The sequence below is a fragment of the Sturnira hondurensis genome, unplaced genomic scaffold (assembly GCF_014824575.4).
Source record: "Sturnira hondurensis isolate 20B ecotype Veracruz unplaced genomic scaffold, ASM1482457v3 Scaffold0000867, whole genome shotgun sequence".
In the NCBI taxonomy this organism is placed as follows: Eukaryota; Metazoa; Chordata; class Mammalia; order Chiroptera; family Phyllostomidae; genus Sturnira; species Sturnira hondurensis.
Window position 1 is genome coordinate 4,254,291 of NW_028073498.1, and position 22,299 is coordinate 4,276,589.

The 22,299-nt window shown below is 42.2% G+C and overlaps 1 pseudogene; it reads right to left on the reverse strand.

Moving 5' to 3' along the window:
• Window positions 1-11,937: 11,937 nt before the first annotated feature.
• LOC118991001 (calponin-2-like) lies at window positions 11,938-12,865 on the reverse strand (annotated as a pseudogene).
• Window positions 12,866-22,299: the final 9,434 nt, after the last annotated feature.

Genomic DNA, 22,299 nt, shown 5'->3' on the forward strand with positions numbered 1-22,299 from the left:
GCCACAAGTTTGGCTTCACTTCCAAGAAACTTAAACTTTAAAAGAAATGTACTATTTGGCCCTGGCTGGTATAGCTCAGTGGATTGAGTGCGGGCCTGCGAACCAGAGGATCGAGGTTCGATTCCCAGTCAGGGCACATGCCTAGGTTGCAGGCCGATTCCCTGCAGGCCAACTCCCAGCAGGGGATGCATGAAAGGCAACCATACATTGATGTTTCTCTCCCTCTCTCCTTCCCCTCTAAAGATAAATAAATAAATAAAATATTTTTTAAAAAAAGAAATGTACTATTTGAAATAGAACGATTATGTATATATGTGGAAGACTAACTAACAGAGGGGGCACGTATTGTCAAGCCAAAAAAGAAACGCTTTACATGGGAGCTCCCTGGAAGGCGGAGGTGAACAGTAACAACACTGAGCCATGGAAGAGGATCTCTGCGTGTTACTTCATGAAGAGTGGACTCTCTCTCGTGTGTTTTCAGAAATACCTGAAACATCATAAAAGCTCCCACTGATGAGAAAGATGACACATCCTTTTGGATGGAATTTGGGATTTATACCACTTCATTATATTAAAAACACATAGAAGTAGAAGACATTAAATTGTATTTGCAATCTGACTGAAAAGCTTTGCCTTATAAAGATGATTAGAAGACTCTAATATTCATGGTAGGAACACAGTTCCAGTAAACTAATCATACATACTCAAATGAGCCAAGTATCTACTTTTTGACACAAATTTAAAAAGGAAAGATATGTTCTGTTCAGCTGGGTCAGAATCCAGAAAATCTAATAATTTCTCATCAATTGTACTTTCCACTCTTAAGACCAAAAATGTTGACTCACTATTGATAATTATCTGTAAAACATCCTGGAAGTTAGCATAGTGTTTCTGGACAAATTGTGGCTATTTATTTCTCTATTCTTACAGTTGCTTACAAACATTAAGCTTTCTATTCAAAATTAAATTGTTAATTTCTTAAAACAGGTAGTAGGACAACTATTGGCAAACCCACTGTATGAAATCCTGTCTTCATAAAACATGGGAACTTAATATAATAACCAGATCAACAAACAGAAATGGAATAGCAAAATACTATTTCAGAATTTTCAGAATACTACTTAAGTAACACAAGTACAATAAATTGTTAAATGAACAATTATAGTACACTTATATATTAAGTTAAAATGACTCCTTAAAATCCTTGCCGTGCATTGCTTATCTTTGTGATCACTGAGACCTGGACTTATATCTTCTCTCTGGTGTTTATTCATTGCAGGAATTTAATCTACTTACTCTCCTTCATACACACTGCACTTAGTAAGAATATCTGCTTTATCTGGCTGCAGTGAAGGTATAAAGCTCCTACCATAACTCTTGGTATATAAAAAGCATAAAAATGGAAGATATCCTTTGTTTTCTTGGCCCATAACCATTGGAAATAAAGGGAAAGCATTCTAGTTTTACAAATTAAAGATCTTGAGAGCTAGATTCTAGCACCTACTTCAGCAAAGGTCCTTGTAATAATCAGAACAACATTCTACAATTGCATAGAGCTTTATCATTTACAGCACATCCTAAACATCTTATTTGACACAGATTCATAGCAATAGCTAATTTATACCCTTTCAAAGTAGAGACAACTGAGACTCAGAGAAATTAAGTGACATTTTAATAATTTTTAGTGTACTAGTTATATTTTGATTACGGAGGATCTTTCTTTATCATAGCAAACATCTTTTCCTCCAATTAATTGATAAGGTCCCTGTGAGAACTTTCAAGTCTAACACAAATCCACATTCCTTGCTACAGTAGATTGGTCCAAGAGTGGGAATAAGACTCATCTGGAGCCAATAACCCCAACCCACATTCACAGTGGTCACAACTGATTTTTTCAACAATGCACATGTGACTCAATCTAACCCAAAGAGTCCCTCCTCCAGATGCTCTGACTTGAGCCAAGAAAGCGTCTCTCTGATAACAGAGCTTTAAAATATGTCTAACTTTGGAGCTATTGGCATCTATGACTTCTGTAAAGTGGGAATGGTTATTCTAAGCCAGAAAAAAAAAGAAGTAAATAAAAAAATAGAAGTAAATATGAAATAGAGTAAGAGATGGACATTCTCATTTATTCATGAGATACAGGTTCTCTGCATTCCTGTCTTTGGGTTGCACGGGGTAGGCCAGCATCTTTATAATAAGTTCTGCTTTGACTGGAGCTTCTGTATAAAGCTTTTATAATTTGGATCCAAAAGGGTCTGAAATGGAGGTTTTGTATACAACTAAACTAGGTGTTCTTTTCACTAGACAGACAACTTATCATCATCACTGTTCTGCAAACACACTCTTTTGCCATTTTTATGAATTTAGTTGTTGGTCTTCAACAGGAAAGAGCTGTAAAGTGTGGCATTAGAATGTTATGTATGCATTGAAAGTGTTACAGTACATAAGAAAAAAAATGGTACAAAGAGGACAGACCCATGCCCTAAAACTGCTTCAATGCATCCAGTGCCTACTACAATGCAACTTGTGAAGACTGAGTTCCTCAAACTCTCCCACTCCATATGACCCCAGCCCATTCCACATAAGTTTTTCATTTGTTTGTTTGTTTTGCTGCTGTTCAGGTCTCCCAACCCCTAGCCTGGACAACTCTTCACCTAACTAAGTGTTGTTACCCAGGTCGTGGCACAGAGACAACTTATTCCAGGAACCTTTCTCTAATCTCCAAGTCTGGGTTCTGTTCATCTTCTCCATGCTCTAAAGCCTTCATAGTAAACCTGTCATAACGTATTGCTCTGCAGTGAAATTGCCTGATGAAAGTCCACCAACATAATGTAATCTCAAGAGGGCAATCACTAAACTGCTCAATCCTGTATCTTCAGTTTCTTGTATTTAATGCACAGCAGACACTCAACAAATATCCCTAATACTCAGTCTCTGTGAACAAACTGCTTTGAGGAGTTTATAGACGTCATATCACCCCCGAACCAGTTGCTGATGAGGAATCACTTCCTGATGAAAGCATCTGCCTTACTCATTTGTGTTGGGATGGAAGTTAATTGAAAATCACTTGATTCCAAAATGCCTGAAGTCCTCTTCTGAAGTTCCATAAAAGAGTATTAAAGGTAAACCTCAATGGGCACTGAGATAGGAACTGTCTTTAAACTATATTTAGATAATTTTATTTATATTAATAATGGAAAATGTGGGGCTGGCTTTAGCTCAGCGGGTACTTCGATTCACAATAATGGAAAATGTGAATTAATATCTATTTTCACCAAATATTGTTCACTGGAAAAGTACTTTGCCACAGGTTAAAACTGAAAATTTAACTCCATCATCTAACTAGCCAATTCTAAATTTTGGCAATACGATTGTAGACTATGTATTCTCAAAACCAAAATGCTTTGCCTTACGTGAGCACATTTAACTATGTACCCAAATCTCTCTCAGAATGTTAGAAATGACAGTGATGAAATAAAAAAATAACTCAGTTAAGGAAATATGTATGCTACTCAAATTCCACCAACAATTTAAAGGGTATGAAGCCAATGATTGTCTCACTGGGTGACATTAATCTGACATAGACAATAACACCAGGAAAGAAACAAGTCTAAATATGTGCCCATCACAAGGACATAGGTTGAAGGGAGGCACAGAGAAAGTCCTGTGTTCTAGTTTCTACCAACTGTTCTGAGGCCGTGTTCCCACCCTGTTGTGGATTTGCCCTTCTGCACACTCCACTGTGGTAGAGTCACTTCGGAGTTGGTTGAAGAGCACAAGTCAAGTTCCTATATTTTTACTGCATCTAGTCTTTGAATATGGATATACCTATAGCCCTTAACATGGGAAGAAACTAATTTTCATATTTCCCTAGAAAATACCAAGAAGGAAACAGAAAAGGGACAAAAATTATATTAGGAATGACTATGAAGCCCTAAGCTCAGCATAGGATAGTGTATAATAATAATCATATCTCATTAATATTATGCCAATCTATTTAATATTTTAAATAAAGTAGACAAATATGTACTTAGTGTAGCACCCTCACGAAGAAATAGAAAACATAAGTAGTCCTTAAACCATTAAAAAATTATCTTAGTAGTTGAAAATCTACCCATGTAATCTTAAGATGCCAACACTATAAATTACAGGTGGATTCTACTGGATAATAAAGAAAAACGTGTTATGAATTGTTTATCCATTGTCCTGTAGAGTCCTTGCATTTGAAGAGTTTACATTTTTCTAAGGAGATGGTTACAGGATTCAGGAATGCCCAAACAATAATTTATTTAAATATGGAGTAAAGAGCCCTCACAGCCCCCACCCCTTCCCCTCAACACACAAGTTCACATGGATGTGCCTCCACGCATCTGTGCACACAGACTCCCACTGCAGCCAATGCAAGCCTGGAGCTTCCCAGCAACCTACACATGTGCGGACACTGACGTCAGCCTCAGCCTGGGTTTCAGTCGGAGAAAAGGGAAAAGTTGCCAAAGCCAGATGCAGCAGGCCCCCAAACCCTGCCCCCCAACCAGGGGCCTAACTTGGAATATCACAAGATGGAGGCATAGGTAAACATGACTCCCTCTTTGCTCACTTCCTCATACAACCATAGCAAAAATTTACAACTAACCAACTATCACCCAGAATTAACAGAATATTGAGCTCCACAGAAGGCTGAGAACAAAGGAATGAAAGAAATCACAACCCTCCAAATGGACGGGAGTAGCGGAGATACGGTAACACAGAACTTGCAGTCTCACAACTTCATGTGGTGGATAAACATCAGGAGGGATACCTCAGAAGTGAGGGATCCAAGCCCCATCTCAGACCACCCAGCCCAGGGTCCCAAGAGGTAAGTCACCATAACTTCTGGCTGTGAAAACCTGTAGGGATTTGGCAGAAGAAAGTGTGGGATTCTCAGGCATCTCCTCCTAGAGGGACCATAATGAACATAGGACTTACACAAACTCACTCCCTCTGGGCTCAGCACCAGGGCAGCAACTGGAAGGACAACAGTGGCATACAGGAAGAAACTGAAGTGCTTGGCATCAGGGTGAATGCTAGGGGACAGCTTCCTCCCAGAAGAAACTCCAGAGGCCAAGTAGCTGCCATTATCCCTTCTCTGAGCCCTCCACCACATATATCAACAGACCAGGATACCACATCTGAAAAACCATCAACTTGGTTCACACAGGTAGCCCTGCCCTGGCCATTACCTAAGGCTCCACCACATCCAACTTCCAGGCACATTTTTCTACATAGGCCACACTACTAAGAAAGGAAGACAAAACAGCTCTACCTAATACATAAAAGCAAACACAGGAGATTGCCAAATGGAGGAGACAAAGATACATGGCCCAAATAAAAGAACAGAACAAAACTCCAGAAAAAGAACTAAACAAAATGGAGACGAGCAGTCTATCATATGCAGAGTTCAAAATACTGGTGATAAGAATGCTCAAGGAACTCACTGGTTACTTCAGCAGCATAAAAAAAGACCAAGGCAGAAATGAAGGTTACACTAAGGGAAATGAAGAAGAATTTATAGGGACTCAACAGTGGAGAGGATGAAGCTGAGAATCAAATCAATGATTTGGAACATAAGGAAGAAAAAACCATTCAATTAGAGCAGCAAGAAGAAAAAAGAATCCCCCAAAAATAAGGATAGGGAAGTAGCCCCTGGGAAAACTTCAAATATACCAGCATTAAAATCATAGGGGTGCAGGAAGGAGGAGAGAAAGAGCAAGAAAATAAAATTTACTGGAGAAAATAATCAAAGAAAACTTCCCTAATTTGGGGAAGGAAATAGACATACAAGTCCAGGAAGAACAGAGAATCTTAATCAAGATGGACACAAAGAGGACCACACCAAGACACATAATTAAAATGCCAAAGCTTAACAGTAAAGAGAGAATCTTAAAAGCTGCAAGAGAAAAGCACATAGTTATCTATAATGTAGTTCTCACATGAATGTCACCTGATTTCTCAAAAGAAATTTTGCAGGCTAGAGAAACTGGCAAGTAGTATTCAAAGTGATGAAAGCAATGACCTACAATCAAGATCACTCTATCCTGCAAAGTTATCATTTAGATCCAAAGGGCAGATAAAGTGTTTCCCAGACAAGATAAAGCTAGAGGCCATTGTCACCAAGCCATTATTATATGATAAAGGGGTTTATTTAAGAAAAAGATAAAAACTATGAACATTAAATTTACAATAAATTTGCAATCAACAATTAAACCTAAAAAACAAACTAAGCAACAGGCAGAACCACCACAGAATCATAGATATGGAGACCTTGTGGAGAGTTATCAGCTGAGAGCAGGAAGAGGGAGAATGGGAGAAAAGGAGCACAGATTAAGGAGAACCAATTGGACAGTACAGAATAGACAGGAGGATGTTAAGAACAGTACAGATAATGGAGAAGCTGAAGAACTTATATGCATGATCCATGGAAATGAACTAAGTGGGGGACTGCCCAAGGGAATGGAAAGTACAGTGTGGAGGGTATTAAGGGGAGGAAAATTGGGACAACTATAATGGCATAATCAATAAAATACATTAAAAACACTGAGAAATAAATATACAGTGAAGAGAACAACTGAGTTGTGTGGAAAGCCATTGAATATGCCACTATAGATGGGGAGAAGAAAGCAAAAATGAGACCAAGCATGAGAAAGCTAAGATCCAGGGAAAAGATAATAAAGTCCAATGGTGAGTTGGAGTCCAGCATCCACTAGAGCTGCATGTGAATGCAGAACTCAAGGCCCAGCTATGGGAGCTGACCACAACAGCGCCAAACTCACCCTAGGAACTTCAGAATATGTTTTGTTTTGAGAAAAATGCCCCCAATACTAACACACACCCTGGGCCAAGGCTGCTGACTTGTGAGCTCAGCTGGCTCTGCTCCCTCTGCCTGGGTCAAAATGGAGGCGGGTCACAATGAAGCCCTGGCTGTAAGAAGAGAGGCCAGCATACAAGGTTTCTCATTCCCAGCTGGGAAAGAGATAAGAGAGGAGAGAGTAGAGAGATGTGGCGATATCCTTCAGTGCCCACCATTCCTAGGAGCCAACCCAGGACAATGGTGGAGAGCAGGTGCCAAGGGAGGCAGGACTGCGAAGGGCCAGAGCTCCTTGTAGTAGGTGAGAGCCTCCTGAGGACACCCCTGAGCATCAATGGAGTGGGTATCAGGACTTCTGGAGAGCAGTGTGCCAGGGCTTCACCGCCTAGACCAACACCATCTATACTGGCACCACCGAGACCAACACCATTTAGACCAGCACCACCCAGACCAACACCATCTACACTGGCACCACACAGACCAATATCATTTACACCAGCACCACCAAGACCAACACCATCTACACTGGCACCACCCAGACCAACACCATTCAGACTGGCAATGAGAGCATTTAGACGAACACTAGCCAGATCAACAGAATTTAGACTGACACCACTTGGACCGGCACCACGCAGACAACTACCATTTACTCCGACACCACTGAGAACACCGCCATCTATACCAGCACCCCCCAGACGAACACCATTTACTCCGACACCACCGACAATACCACCGTTTAAACCAGTACCACCCAGACCACCACCATTTACTCCAACACCACCGAGAACACCACCATCTACACCAACACTACCAGGAATAGTGCCACTGGAGACCAGCATGCCATCTGTGACCCAGGTGCCTCTTGGGGACCCAACCCACAGTGTGGTGCCACTCAAGCCCACCTGTGAGAGGACCATGCTGCTGAGCAACCAAGAGGAGCAGGCATTCCGGAGAGCAAGGCAGAATCAGCCTGTGACCAGACCACCAACATCTGGAACACGAGCCAGAAGGGTTCGTCGAATGAGCAACTAGTGGGCCCCTGACACCACCTCTGTGTCACCTGTCACTCCCAGTGACCTGGAAAATGAAGGCTCAGACTCCAGCAGCCAGTTTGCAGGGGACACTGGATTCATACAACATCACATCAGCCTGCAGTGAATATTTTGGATGCAGAGAAACCATCAAAGGCTGCAATGAAGGTGGCAGAAAGGACAGGGGAAGCAACAGAGCCAAGGAAAGGAGTAGACACACCCAGGCTGGTGGTTTTCAAGGATGATTGACCTGTCCGAGATGAATCTAGAGTCAGTCTGGCAAACGCAGCCACCAAAGGTGGAGATCTGCAGAACTGCTATAGTGAGATCCTCCTGAAGAGACAACAACTAGCTCCCAAACGAGGGAGACCAGGTCAGCTCCTGGAGAAGGACACAACGATATCAGAGCTGAAGGAGCTGTTGGAGGCAACAGGGCAGCAGCACCTTTAACAAGGGGGAGCCAGGCCACAATCATGGTAGAAGACGAGAGGACAGAAAGGAGAGCCCAGGCCTGGGCAGCAGCCACACAGAGGCAGGATTCTGAACCATACATGGACCAGAGGCCAGACAACCAGAGACTCCATGTGGACTTGCGGGCCACCTGAAGCAGCTTTCCAAGTATCTTACTAACTCTGAAGCCACAGCAGGAGGAACAAGGGTACCTGGAGTTTGTACTCCAAGGGGAGCCAGTGCTACAAAGACCCCAAAACCCACTTCCATGGGCAGCAAATCAAAGATTATGCTGCAGTAGTTCCTAAACTATCAGACCCCCAAAACCCAGATTGGTGGACTTGCCTCCCATCAAGAAGGGGGCATAGGTAAACACGGCTTGCCTCCTTGCACAACAACATCAAAATTACGAGTGAAATATAGAACAGCCATCACTGAGAACCATCAAAATCAAGTTGAATGAAAGTCTTGACAACTATGGAACTAAAGAAAGCACACATCCAGACTGGTGGTAGGGTTGGAGGCTCGCGACATGCTGGTCCCATATCCTTGTGTGGTGGCTAAAATTTTGGAGGGGTATCTCAGGAATGAGGAATCCCAGCCCCACACCAGGCCCCACAACCCTGGTGACCCACAGACATGAACCAAGGGGCAGGGGGTGCTGTGGATTGCTGGTGGCAGGTGGGGTACAGGGTGGAGGAGGATAAAGGAGAGAAAATATGGGAGATCTCTAATAGTATAATCAATAAAATATACTTTAAAATAAAAAGAAAGTTTAGTTTCAAAAATCTCTTCTTAAAATAGTGCTGGATATTTTAAGCAACATGAGTGCACGATCCCTAATCTGAAATTTGGAAGCTCTTAGAACTGACCATTTTTTCTTAACTTCTTTGGCCTCAATGCCCCCACCTGAGCCTCTGCATACTCCCTTGCTGTGCTGTTCATCAATGCCTCTTTGTCCTTCAGCACTGTCTCCTGTGGGGTGCCTCATGTGCCCGGCCAGGAGGTAGCGCCCTGCCCTCTGAGGGCCCAGAGTTCCACAGAGTAAAAGCCCATGCTACCCAACCTAACCATGAGATCAGCAGAACCCAACCTGCGCCTGGGGGCTGGTAGACAAGGAGCCGGAGCACAGATGGCTTTGGGGGGAGGTGATGTGTGTTAGTAATCGAGTAGAGAAGATCAATGAGAAGACACCTTACGTGGAAGAACAGTGTAGGAAAATGCTTAGAGGCTTGAGAGCACAGGGCCTGTTTGACAAAATCAAGTCAATCAGTCCCATAGGAGGGACAGTGAAGGGAGGGGCAGTTGGAGGGCAGAAAAGGCCAATCATGAAAGGAGTCTTCTTAGTAAGGTAGCTATTTTTTTTTTTAAATTTATTTATTTATTTTTATTTATCTTTAGAGGGGAAGGAGAGAGGGAGAGAAACATCAATGTATGGTTGCCTTTTGCGTGTCCCCTGCTGGTAGTTAGCCTGCAAGGAACCAGCCTGCAACCCAGGCATGTGCCCTGACTGGGAATCGAACCGCGATCGTCTGGTTCACAGGCCTGCGCTCAATCCACTGAGTAAGGTAGCTATTTTGATCCTGAAGTTCCTGAGAAGTCGCCATAGGGATTTTTATTAGGGAATATTTAATAAGAGAACACCTCCCCAAATATATGCAGTAGGCAGATTTTAAGTAGGATGCCACATGATTCTTGCCTCCTGGTGTTCACACTCCTGTGTGATTCCCCACTTCCCAACCCTTGAGAGCATAGGCTAGATCTGTGCCTTGCTTCTAGTGAATAGAATATGGCAAAGGTAATAAGCTGTCACTTTTGAGATTAGTTCATCAAGACTCTGACTCCCTCTTGCTCACCTCTTGTGCTTCTGCTCACTCTGATGAAGCTGTCTGCCATGTTGTGAACTGCACTACGGAGACCCCCAGGGCAAGGAACTGAGGGCACCCTTTAGCCAAGAGCTGTCAGGGATCTGAGGCCTTCAGCCCAACACTGCAGGAGAGCAACAGAATCCTGGGGACGTTCGTATGAACGAGCTTGGGGGAGGATCCCTCCCTGGTTGAGCTTTGCATTGACTGCGGCCCCAGTGAACAACTGGCAGCCTCTGAGAGTCGCTGAGTTGGAGGACTCCAAGCCACAGACGCTATGGGATAATAAGTGAATTGTTGCTTTAAGTTCTTAAGTCTTGGGGAAATTTATTATGCAGTGATATATAAAAAAACAAAAAATTAAAAAATTTGACCTACCAGCTGCTTGAAGAAATAGAGCATCAGTTCCTTCCAAGGCTCCTGTGGGTCTTTTCTCTGTCCTGCTTTTTCCTGCTGGAGGCAACCCCATCCAGAATTTGGAGCTTATCAGTCCCTTGTTTTTCTTTATTATTTGAATACATGCCTCAGCAAATTTGGTTGAGTTTTGCAGGCTTTAGAGCTTTATGTAAATGGAATCACACTGTATATACGCTTCTGTGGTTTTCTTTCTTTTTATTCAAAATCAAATTCCTGAGATTGAGCCACACTGATCATATGGTTCATTCATTTTCAATGATGTGAATTTCTCCATTCTCCTGTCCTTGGACACGCAGAATGTTTTCAGTGTTTTGCTATTGCAACCAGACTGCTATGAACATTCTTGTGCATGACTGCAGGAACATATGAGCCAAGGTTTCTCTGGGGTATACACCCAGGAGTGGAAGTGCCAGCTTACATGGTATAAGCATCTTCAACTTTATAATAGAGTGCAAAAGGCTTTCAAAGCTGTCATATGATACCACTTTACACTCCCAACTGGAGTGCATAAGAATTCCTCTGTTCTACATCTCTTTGACATTGTCTGACTTATTCATTTTTGCCTTTTTGGTGGTCATAAAATGACATCATGATTTTATTTTTCAGGTCCTTTATTACTACTAAGAACTTTTTTTGCTGTTTTTGTTGAAAAGGTTTTTACTGCCTTTTATCCACGGTTGGTGTTTCACAGTATCTCTTGTTCCCAGGGCTGCTGGGTGGGGTTGGCCCCAGAGAGGGCCTCCTGGTGGGGGTCCCTGTCCAGTAGTACTTCATGGGGGAGAAAGGACTAATACGGAGGCGAGAGGCAGGAGGTCTGTCTTTGCCTCAACCATTTAGAACTCCACTGTCCTGTCTGGGCCTCTGGGAGGGTCCTGGAGAAATCCAGTCTCTTATGATGCCTAAAATATCTGGGGACTGGCCTGGCACTCTCCAGAGGACTTCCTTCTCAGCACTTCCCCACTCCACCATTCCTTCCCACAAATTACTTTTGTTTTGTTAAAAGTGCCTGAAACTTCTGTGTGTACGAAAACCACAAATTGATCAGCAGAGAAAAGGGAAGAGGCACAGAAGAAACTGGAAGCCATTGGGGCCAGTTCCCCTCCCTGCACAGGTTTCTTCTTCCCCCTACAGCTTGGCCCAAAGCTTGCTGGGAAATTTGCTATCTGGATGTGCCCTGGCAGGGACCCCCCATCCCACAAGCAGCTGGATCTGGCCTTCATAGACCCTCAGCTGGAAGCACTTGAAACATAGAAAAACAAGGTGAAGACAGAAAATCCTGAAATCCTAGATGGGGTAATGATATAGGGAGACACCCCACAAAAGAGCCTCAGTAGCCTGCATCTTCTTGGTAGTAGGAGGGGTACTCTGGGGCCTTCCTTGGGCTTGGGTAGTCACCTGATGACTCTGGAGCTCTGGCGGCCACTGGGCCTTGTGGGTGGTACTTGGGGGCGTATATCTCCTGGCCCAAGCCAAAGACCTGGCCACTTTGACGCCTTGCATGTAGCCCATCTGCAGAGACATGGAGGAATTGTCACAGTTGTCAGTCTCCAACTTGGTGTCATTGATGTGCCACCAGGTCCTGGGAGCTGTCATGCCCACCTGGCTGGCATACCTGTTAGTACCCATTTGGAGGCTGATGGTTGAGTGGTCCATGGGTGGCAGGATATGGTACTTGGGGTCATACAGATGTCTTCTGGTGCCATATGCCATCATGCCTGATTGGCTGGCACACCTGTTGGTGCTCACCTGAAGCCCAATGATGCACTGGCTGGCCTTTATGGTAGCATCATCAAAGTTCCACTCCTGCTTTTCTGAGTACTTAATTCCGATGTCCACACCACTCTGCAGCCCCTTTGTCTTGGCCTTCGCTGCCAGAGCCAGAAGAGACACTGGCACCTATGCTATGTTTCCACTCTCAAGCAGGTCACTGGTCTCGAACAGGTCCATGGAGTTCATGTCATAGCTGACCATGGCCTTGATAAACCTTGGAGAGGTCTTCTAGCTGGTACCAGTTTTGCAGGGTGGTTGGTCTTAGAGGTGGAGCCTGGCTGCAGCTTATTCATGAGTGTGCACAGGATAATCGTGCCCTTCAGACCCTTGTGGGAGTCAGAAATGGTAGACAGGCCTGTGAGTCCCAGTCCAGCTGTGGGGTTCTGCCTCCTGCTGAGGGTCATATTTGGATAGGAGCCATTTCTCGACCTCGGCTGAAAGCTCATGCAAGGGCCCCTTGTTGAACTGTGTGGAGCTCATTTCAGTGGCAGTGACAGAGGGACAGACAGCCTACTGGGAGTGGTGGCTGGGGCCAAGATGAAGATGTTTTCACAGCGTTATTGCACATTAAGTTTTATTCTCCTGGGAAATGCTTATTAATGACTCTTGTCCAGATTTTTACTTTTTACTGTTTTAATTAATTTTATTGATTATGCCATTACAGTTGTCCTGATGTTCCCCCTCCATTCCCTCAGGCAATTCCCCACACCAGTGTTCATGTCCATGGGTCATGCAAATAAGTTCTTTGATTACTCCATCTCCTATACTGTACATCCCATGGCTGTTCTGTAACTACCTATTTGTATTTCTTAATCCCCTCACCTCTTCACCCATTCCCCCATACCTGCTCCCATTTGGCAACCATCAAAACACTTTGTATCCATCATTCTGTCTCTGTTCATCTTGTTTGCTTAGTTTGTTTTTTATATTCAATCTTTGATAGATTTGTATTTTTTGCCATTTTATTGTTCATAGTTTTGATCTTCTTTTTCCTAAATAAGTCTCTTTAACATTTCATATAATAATAGTTTGGTGACAATGAACTGCTTTAGTATTTTTTCTTGTCCAGGAATCTTTTTATTTGCCCTTTGTTCCTAAATGATAGCTTTGCTGGGTAGAACAGTCTTGGCCGTATGTTTCTGCTTTTCATGACTTTGAATATTTCTTGCCAATTCCTTCTAGCCTACAAAGTTTCTTTTGAGAAATCAGCTAACAGTCTTATGGGAATGCCCTTGTAAGTAACTAACTGCTTTTTTCTTGCTACTTTTAAGATTCTCTCTTTATCTTTAACCTTTCATATTTTGATTATGATATGTCTTGGAGTGGGCCTCTTTACATCCATCTTGTTTGGGACTCTCTGTCCCATTTTCTTCACTAAATTAGGGAAGTTTTCTTTTATTATTTTTTCAAATAGATTTCCAATTTCTTGCTCTTTCTCTTTTCCTTCTGGCACCCCTATGATGCAAATGTTGGGATGCTTGAAATTGTCCCAGAGGCTTCTTATACTATCCTCAGTTTTTAGATTCTCTATTCTTCCTGGAGTTCTGATTGGTTGTAGGGTTTTGGGGGTTTTGGTTTTTTTGTTTTGTTTTGTTTTTTGCTTCCTTATATTCCAAATCATTAATTTGATTCTTGGCTTCATCCACTCTATTGTTGTTTTCCTGCAAATTGTTCCTTATTTTAATTAGTGTATCTTTTGTTTCTGACTGGATCTCTTTTATGCTGTTGTGGTCCTCACTAAGTTCCTTGAGCATCCTTATAACCAGTGTTTTGAACTTTGCATCTGATAGATTGCTTATCTCCATTTTGTTTAGTTCTTTTTCTGGAGTTTTGATTTGTTCTATCATTTGGGCCACATTTCTTTTTCTCTTTGTTTTGGCAGCCTCCATGTGTTTCTATGTATTAGGTTGAGCTGCTTTAACTCTGTGTTTTGGTAGCGTGGCCTAATGTAGTAGGTGTCCTGGAGGGTCCAGTAGCATAGCCTCTTCTATCACCCAAGTTGGGTACTCAAGGTTTGCCCTTTTTGTGGGCTGAGTGCCCTCTTTTATTGTAATTGAGCCTTGGTTGCTGTTGGCAGGTAAATGGGAGAGATTTACCCAGGCCAGTAAGCTGCAAGGACTGGCTGTGACCACTGACCACCAACCTCCACCACCTGTGAAGGATCAGCTGTGGAGGGGGCAGAGTAGTGGTTCTACGACATAGTCTATAGCTGCCCACTGGGTGCACAGACTCTGGGGTTTGCTGGGTGGTTCAGGCCAAGGTGAGTGCCCACCTGTGTTTTGCCCAGGGCTACATTCCTGAGCTGTAAAGCAATCTGAGATGGCTGCTACTTGTGCAGGGTTTGGAGATTCCCAGGCAAAGCCAAATTGTGAATCTAGGCTGGCTGCAGCTAGTGTCATGTTCGGGGCCATTTAACAAGAGGTGTGGGGGCTAGGGGGCTCACTGAGGGTGGCTGTTGCTTGTTTTGAGAGGATTTAGAAAAATTTTAAGCATGAGCCAAGACCAGCCATTTATATGGTAAAGCAGCTTGGGTGGGCCTGTAAGTTGGATGGGACAGTCTCTGGGGATCTCAATGGTGGGGCAAACAGTGTTAGCCAGGTTGATAGAGTCTGAGATATGGCACCTGCCTGCTGGCTCTTTGGCTCCATGTGGAGAGGATTCAGAAAAAGGGACAATGGCCTCTGCCTGCCATTCTGTCTGGGAGATCCAGACAGCTAGCTTTCTCCCAGATAGCTGTCTGGGAGAAAGCTATCTCCCAGCTTTTGCCTTGATGCCAGACACTTCAGTTCCTCCCTGTATGCCACTAGTGCCTTTTGAGCTTCTACCCTGGTGCTGGAGCTCAAAGGGAGTAAATCTATGTAAGTCTGTGTGAGGGTTCTTTAAGAGAAACTGCTTGGGACTCCAGAAGTTTCCACTGACTAAATCCTGTCAGTTTTTGCAGCCAGAAGTTATGGGGATTTATCTTCCTGGCACTGGACGGGCTGGGGGGGCCTGGTGTGGGACTGGGACTCCTTGCTCCTGAGATATCCCTCCTGAATTTTTATCTACCACATGTGGTTGTGGGACCAGCCCCTTCCACATCTGTGCCTCTCCTACCAGTCTGAATGGATGTTGTTTCTTTAGTTCCATAGTTGTCAGACTTTCATTTCAACTTTATTTCTGATGGTTTTCAGTGATAATTGTTCTATATTTTAGTTGTAATTTTGGTGTGGTTGTGCAAGGAGGTGAGCTTAGTTTACCTATTGCCCAGGTTTTTATTTGTTTTTAATAATTGATGCACAGGAGTTCTTTATATATTCTTTATATATCCTGATACTGTAACTTCCCAGTTATATATATGAGGGGGAACCCCTCAAAATATTGGAATGATCTGGAAGACAGGCTCTTTGTAGTATAAGATTCCACTTGTACCTTTCTTTTATATTATATTTTATATCTTTCTTTTCTATTTTAACCATTTAAACTATTCATTTCCCTTTAAAGCACATCTTGATCTTCATCCTATACATTTTGACATGGTGTTTTCAATACAATTTAATATAAAATATTTTGTAATATAACTTGTGGCTTTTTCTCTGACCTATGGGTGATTTAGAAGTGTGTTGTTTAATTTCCAAATATATGAGGGAAATTCCAAGTATCTATGCTACTTACTTAAAACTTAATTCCATTTAGGACAAAGCACACACTTCTGATATTTATGTACTTTTAAATTTACTGAGACTTCTTTTATGACTATCTTGGTTAATATACTGTGTGCATTTAAAAGAATGTTTTTGCTGAAATTTGAATATAGTCTATAAATTAGTTAATAGTGTTGTTTCAATGTTAACCTCCCAGTTGTAATAAATATAAATTATGTTAACTTTTGGAGAAGATAGGTGGAAGTATATGAGAACTCTTTATTTTGTTTTATAGTGTTTTTAAAAACATTGTTTCAAAATTAGAATGTTTTAAAAATGAAATAAATACAGATAGCACAAAGTTAGATTTTGCATTGTTATCCAGTCTGACCTCTTTTAATCAGTTGCTCAGACCACTTATATTTAATGCTCTTACTGATATGATTTGGTCTACCTCTACCATCTTGCTATTTGTTTTCTATTTATCTCATGTGTTCTCTTCTCCCGCCCCCAGCCTTTTTTCCAGCTTCTTTTGGACTGTGTATTCCATTTCATCTCCAGTATTGACTTAGTAGATCTGCCTCTTTGTTTTATTTATTTTTATTGTTCTAGGATATTTATTTATTTATATATTAAAAATATTTATTTATATTTAGAGAGAGGGGAAGGGTGGTAGAGAGGGAGAGAAACATCAATGTGTGGTTGCCTCTAACACGCCCCCAACTGGGGACCTGGCCCGCAACTCAGGCTTGTGCCCTGACTTGGAATTGAACTGGTGACCTTGCAATTCGCAGGCCAGCGTTCAATCCACTGAGCCACACTGGGCAGGGGATGTTTATTTATTTTTAGGTATTATTCTAAAATATTAATATTAGTCTTCTTTAATTATTAGCTTTTGGCTTTTTAAATTTTCTATTGTATTTTATAATTTTGGTTCAAGTCCTGTTCTTAACTATTTTATTATTTTTAAACGATTTGGGTTTGTTCTATCTTTTCCTAATTCATTGCAAAGGATGCTGTCAGAAACCTTTTCATAAAATTTTGTGTCCTTTTCTTCCTGGGCCAATAGCTCCTCTGTATTTTCCAGCCTTCCTTGCCAACAGGTGTGATCACGCGACTGGTTCTACCCAGTGAAATGGAGCAGAAGTTATGAACTCTTCCAGGTCATGCTCCTTTCCAGCTACCTTGGATATGGAGAATCCAAAGTCCAGTGGGACTCAGAGTGTGGTCAGTGAACCAGCAGCAGCAGCAGTAGCACCTGGCAACTTGTTAGAAATGCAAATCCTTAAACCATACCCTTGGACCTACAGAATCCAGTTCTAGGGGTGACACCCAGCAATCAGTGTTCTAACAAGCCCTCCAGAATTTCAAACTGAAATAAAATGATGCTACTTGGACACATGAATATATATGAAAAATACAACACACTGATAAAGATAAGTATATAGTCAAATTCAGAGTGCTCATGCTGTAAAATATGGCATTGTATTAACCATTTAATTCTAGCATAAAGGTTAAAAGAAAATATTAAAGATAGTAGTGCTTCAATAACTTGTTAATATACAATATAAAAAGAGGTAAACTGGGATGTAAAAATATATAAGGTGGGGGAGTAAAAGCATAGTTTTTGTATGTGACTGAAGTTAAGTTTTATCAGCATAAGGTAGACTTACACATATAGGATGCTTATGTAGGTGTTAGTAACCACAAAGCAAAAATCCACAGTAGATTCACAAAAAGTAAAGAGGAGGGAATGAAAGCCTACCAGTGTAGAACAAACATCATCAGTTCACACACACATACACACACACAAAGGCATCAAGAGGGGAAGAAGAGAACAAGGGAACTACAAACATTAGAAAACATTAATGAGATGGCATTAGTAGTCCTCACCTACAAATAATTGTTCTAAATGAAACAATAAAATATCTGAAAGCAGAAAAAACAAAGAAGACAATCCCATTCACAATAACATCAAAAACAGTAAGATACTAGTGTTACCGAACAAAGGGTCCAAGGGGGGGGCAATACCTGGCCCACCGAGGGGTGCCAAAAACTGCTACAGAAAACAGGGGCCCCTCCCAAGGACGATACACTAATATCTATAGGGCTCTTCTGTCCGCCGCCAATTGGAAACACATCTCTCAATGGCAGAGATTTGTGAAAAGGAAACAAAATGTTTATTTAATGCTATTTAGGCCTAATGCCTTCCTTAAAATATTAAAGTCTTTAAGGGTATACACCTACACACACACACACACACACACACACAGCGCTCCCTTCTCCCACTGTCCCAACTCCGGGTACCGTAAATCAGGAAAAGAGCACACGTCCGTTTTCAGGTCGCTGGCACGTGAGCTGTGTCGCCTGCCTGTCCAGGCAGGATCTCCAAGTAATCCAAAGTCATGTGGCACCTTTCACTGGCAAGAGTTCTTTGTACCAAGTTCCAGTCAAAGTCTCTCCTGCTTTCCAGGCCACTCGGCCAAAGGGAGCACGCCAAAGCTGCGTGGGCCTCTTCTACCAAAGCCGCACTCCACCAAAAGTGCTTGTCTTTCTTCTTCACCCGGCCGCAGGGATCTCCAGTCTGGCAAAGCTGCGTGGTCTTCCCTTTCACCTGGCCAAGAGGGGGTCTGCACCCTGCTGAGACCCGTGTGGCTCTCTCTCCCCTAATGGCTACAGAGGGTCCTCACTCTGCTGAAACCTCGTGTCTCTCTCTCTTAATGGCTCCAGGGGTCTACATCTTTCCAAAACAGTGTGGCTCTCCCCCTCACCTGGCCAAGAGGGGGTCTGCACCCTGCTGAGACCCATGTGGCTCTCTCTCTCCTAATGGCTACAGAGGGTCCTCACTCTGCTGAAACCTCGTGTCTCTCCCTCCTAATGGCTACAGGGGTCTACATCTGTCCAAAACAGTGTGGCTCTCCCCCTCACCTGGCCAAGAGGGGGGGTCCTCACTCTCCTAAAGCCACATGCCTCTCTCGCAGGCTCTCTCTCAGAGAAACAGCTCCCAATTCCAGCCTGGTTAACCCCCACTCTGCTAAAGCCACATGGCTCTCAAGCAGGCCCTCTCTCAGAGAAGCAGCTCCCAATTCTAGCCTGGGTTCCCCACTCACTTCTCCCTGGCCCAAAACTTGGCCACAGCTATTTAACATATCTATGAAACCAGTTAAAGGTTATAGATATGTTAAATGACCGTTCCAGAGGTTAGCTGCAAAACTGTTGCTATACAAAACAGCTCTCAATGGCCCTGCTCTATTCGTCCCTTCCCCCAACTGACACCTAGGGGGGGGGGGATATCTTAATAATATTTCCTCCAATATTCCTGTACACTTTGAGTTCTGGACACTATTCTAAATCTTTTCTGGGCCCCACCTTGGCTGCACCCTGTATCACTAGGAATAAATTTAACCAAGGAAGTGATCTGTATCCTGAAAACTACAAGACTTTGATAAAAAATACTGAAGAATTAAAATTGTTAAAATGTCTACATGGCCCAATACCATCTATACATTCAATGAAATCACTATCAAAATTCTAATGCCATTTTTCACAGAAACAGGAAAAACAACGGTGGAATCCATTTGGAACCACAAAAATATCCAAATATTCAAATTCAGAGAAATTCAGAGAAATAAAAAAGCTAGAGGAATCCCACTCCCTGATTTTAAACTATGTTACAAATCTGTAGTAATCAAAACAGTATGGAACTGCATAAAAACAGACACATAGATAGACCAATGGAATAGAACTGAGAGCCCAGAAATAAACCCATTCATATGTGATCAACTAACATCTGACAAAGGAGCCAAGAACACTTACTGGGGAAGAGATTGTCTCTTTAATAAACGGCATTGAGAAAACCTGATATTCACATGCAAAAAAATAAAATTGGACCCCTATCTTACACCACTCACAAAAATTAACTCAAAATGCATTAAAGACTTAAATTAAGACCTGAAAATGTAAAATTCTTAGAAAGAAAAGAAAAATTTTTTTGACATTGGTCTTGGCAATGATTTTTTTAGATGTGACCAAAAGCAACAATAAGTGAGACTAAGTCAAACTAAAAAATTGCTGGGGAAAAATATTTGTAAACCATATATCTGATAAGGGGTTAATAAACAAAATACATAAAGAACTTATACAACTCAATAACAAAAAACAAATAATCCAATTAAAAATGGGTAGAGAAACTGAATAGACAATTTTCCCAAAGAAGACATACAATGGCTAAGAGGCACATGAAAAGATGCTCAACATCACTAATCATCAGAGAAATGACAATCAAAACCACAATGAAATCACCTTGCACCTGTTAGAATGGCTACGATAAAAAAGATAAGAAATGACAAGAGTTAGTGAGGATGTGGAGATAAGGGGGCCTTTGTGCATTGTTGATGGGAGTATAAACTGGTGCAGCCACAGTATGGGGTTTCCTTAAAACATTGAAAATAAAACTATTATATAATCCATCAATCCCATTTCTGAACATATATCTGAAGGAAATGAAATCACTATCTCAAAGACCTATCTGCAATCTATGTTTATTGCAGTATTATTTATAATGCCAAGACACAAAACAAGCTACGTGTCCACTTGTGGGGGCAACTTTCCTCACAAGTTCCCCCATGTACCACGGATGAGAGTAAATATGACTGAGACATGATGTGATCTGCTTAGGGAGAAGAAGTGGCCATTTTCATGGAGGAAAAAGGTTGTGGGCAGTGGCCAGTTTCTCAGGAAAAAAGGCCAGCAGTGGCTAGTTTTTCCAAGGAGAAAAAGGCCTCAAGACCCCTCCTCCAGGGTCTTTTATTGGTTTGTAATACACAGGAATACAGGGTGGCAAGGATCAAACAGTAGATAACATTGCAAAGAAATCTGAGGGCTTAGTATGAGTCAGAGTCTGTCAGGAAGAGAGTTTTAGGGTTTCCTGCTCAAACCCTTAACATATGAATGAAAGCACTCTTAGCAGAGCAGATTTCACAGGTTTATCAAGAAGTCTTTGTGATGCCAGATTTTTCGCCAGGACACACTCTAGCAAGGCAAGCAGCTGCACCTCTTCCCAACAGGTATTCAGGCTTAAGGGGATTAGAGCCAGGAAGTCCTTCTCCCAGAGGACATGGGGACTTGGGCTATGTCAAAGCCGGGGGTGGGGGTGAGAGTCCATTGCTCTCTCTTTGTTGCAGCCCCCTCACCAGTCCTTCCATGAAGGCCTCCTAAGTGATTTGAGTCTGGCTTAGGTTGCCCCCCCCCCCGCCCTGCTGTGAGGGGTTTTACCCGTCACTGACTTCTGACCAAGCTTTGGGGGCAGGGAGAGGAAACTGAGGCAGCCTTTGCTACCAGAGACAAGCTTTATCTCCTGCGGCTCGCATTCCAAAGGTCTTCCCTTGCCCTTAGCCATAAGGGGTCGAGATACAATTCCTAGAACCAGGCAGAGCGGTCTACAACAATATTAGAGCTATGAAAAATTTCTATCACTGTATCTGGTGAAACAAGCCTTTTATCAACATGTCGTGACCAACCCTCTTGAATTCTAGTAGTGCTATCTTGCCCTAAAGTCTGCTTTCTCTGGTAGTAATACAGTTATATCCATTTGACTTCGGGTAGTACTTTCACATGTCTTATGGTTTAGCTAAGTGTCTCACAAGTAGTTTTTCGTGTTTTTTAAATCCAGTCTGACAATTGGAGCATTGGGTCCATTTCCACTTTGATGTAATTGCCAATATATTTGGATTTTAAGCTATGTTATTTCATGCTATTTTTCCCATTTGGCCTTCTTTTCAATGGATTTTTTAAGAGAATAATTTCATGTTTTCCTTTCTCTATGTTAGTGGTGCTTTTCTGTATTTTCATCGATTGTCTTACAATGTAGAGTTAACAAATTTAAAATGAATCAAAATCTCTACCCTCCTCCTGGATAACATAAGGTTCACAGAACAGCTGAACTCCATTTATTGCCCTCTCTACTGTTACAGCTGTATGTAATGCACTGTTTTCAATCTTTTGTTTTTAATGATCTTATTATTTTTATAGATTAAATCCCCTTTCACATTTGCTCACCTCTTACTACTTTTCTGTTTACCATTTTTTTCTTGCCTTCCATCTGATATCACAGTCCTTCTGCCTAAAAGTACCTCTTTTAGGATTTCCTTTGCTGAGCTGATGATAAATAACTCCCAGTTTTAATTTTTCCGAAATTATTATTTCTCTGAGGGGGGTGAAGGGGTATAAAATTCTAGTTTGGCAATACACTGGGAATATGTGTACTGTTACAAACATTCAGTTAGTTGTCAAGTCTA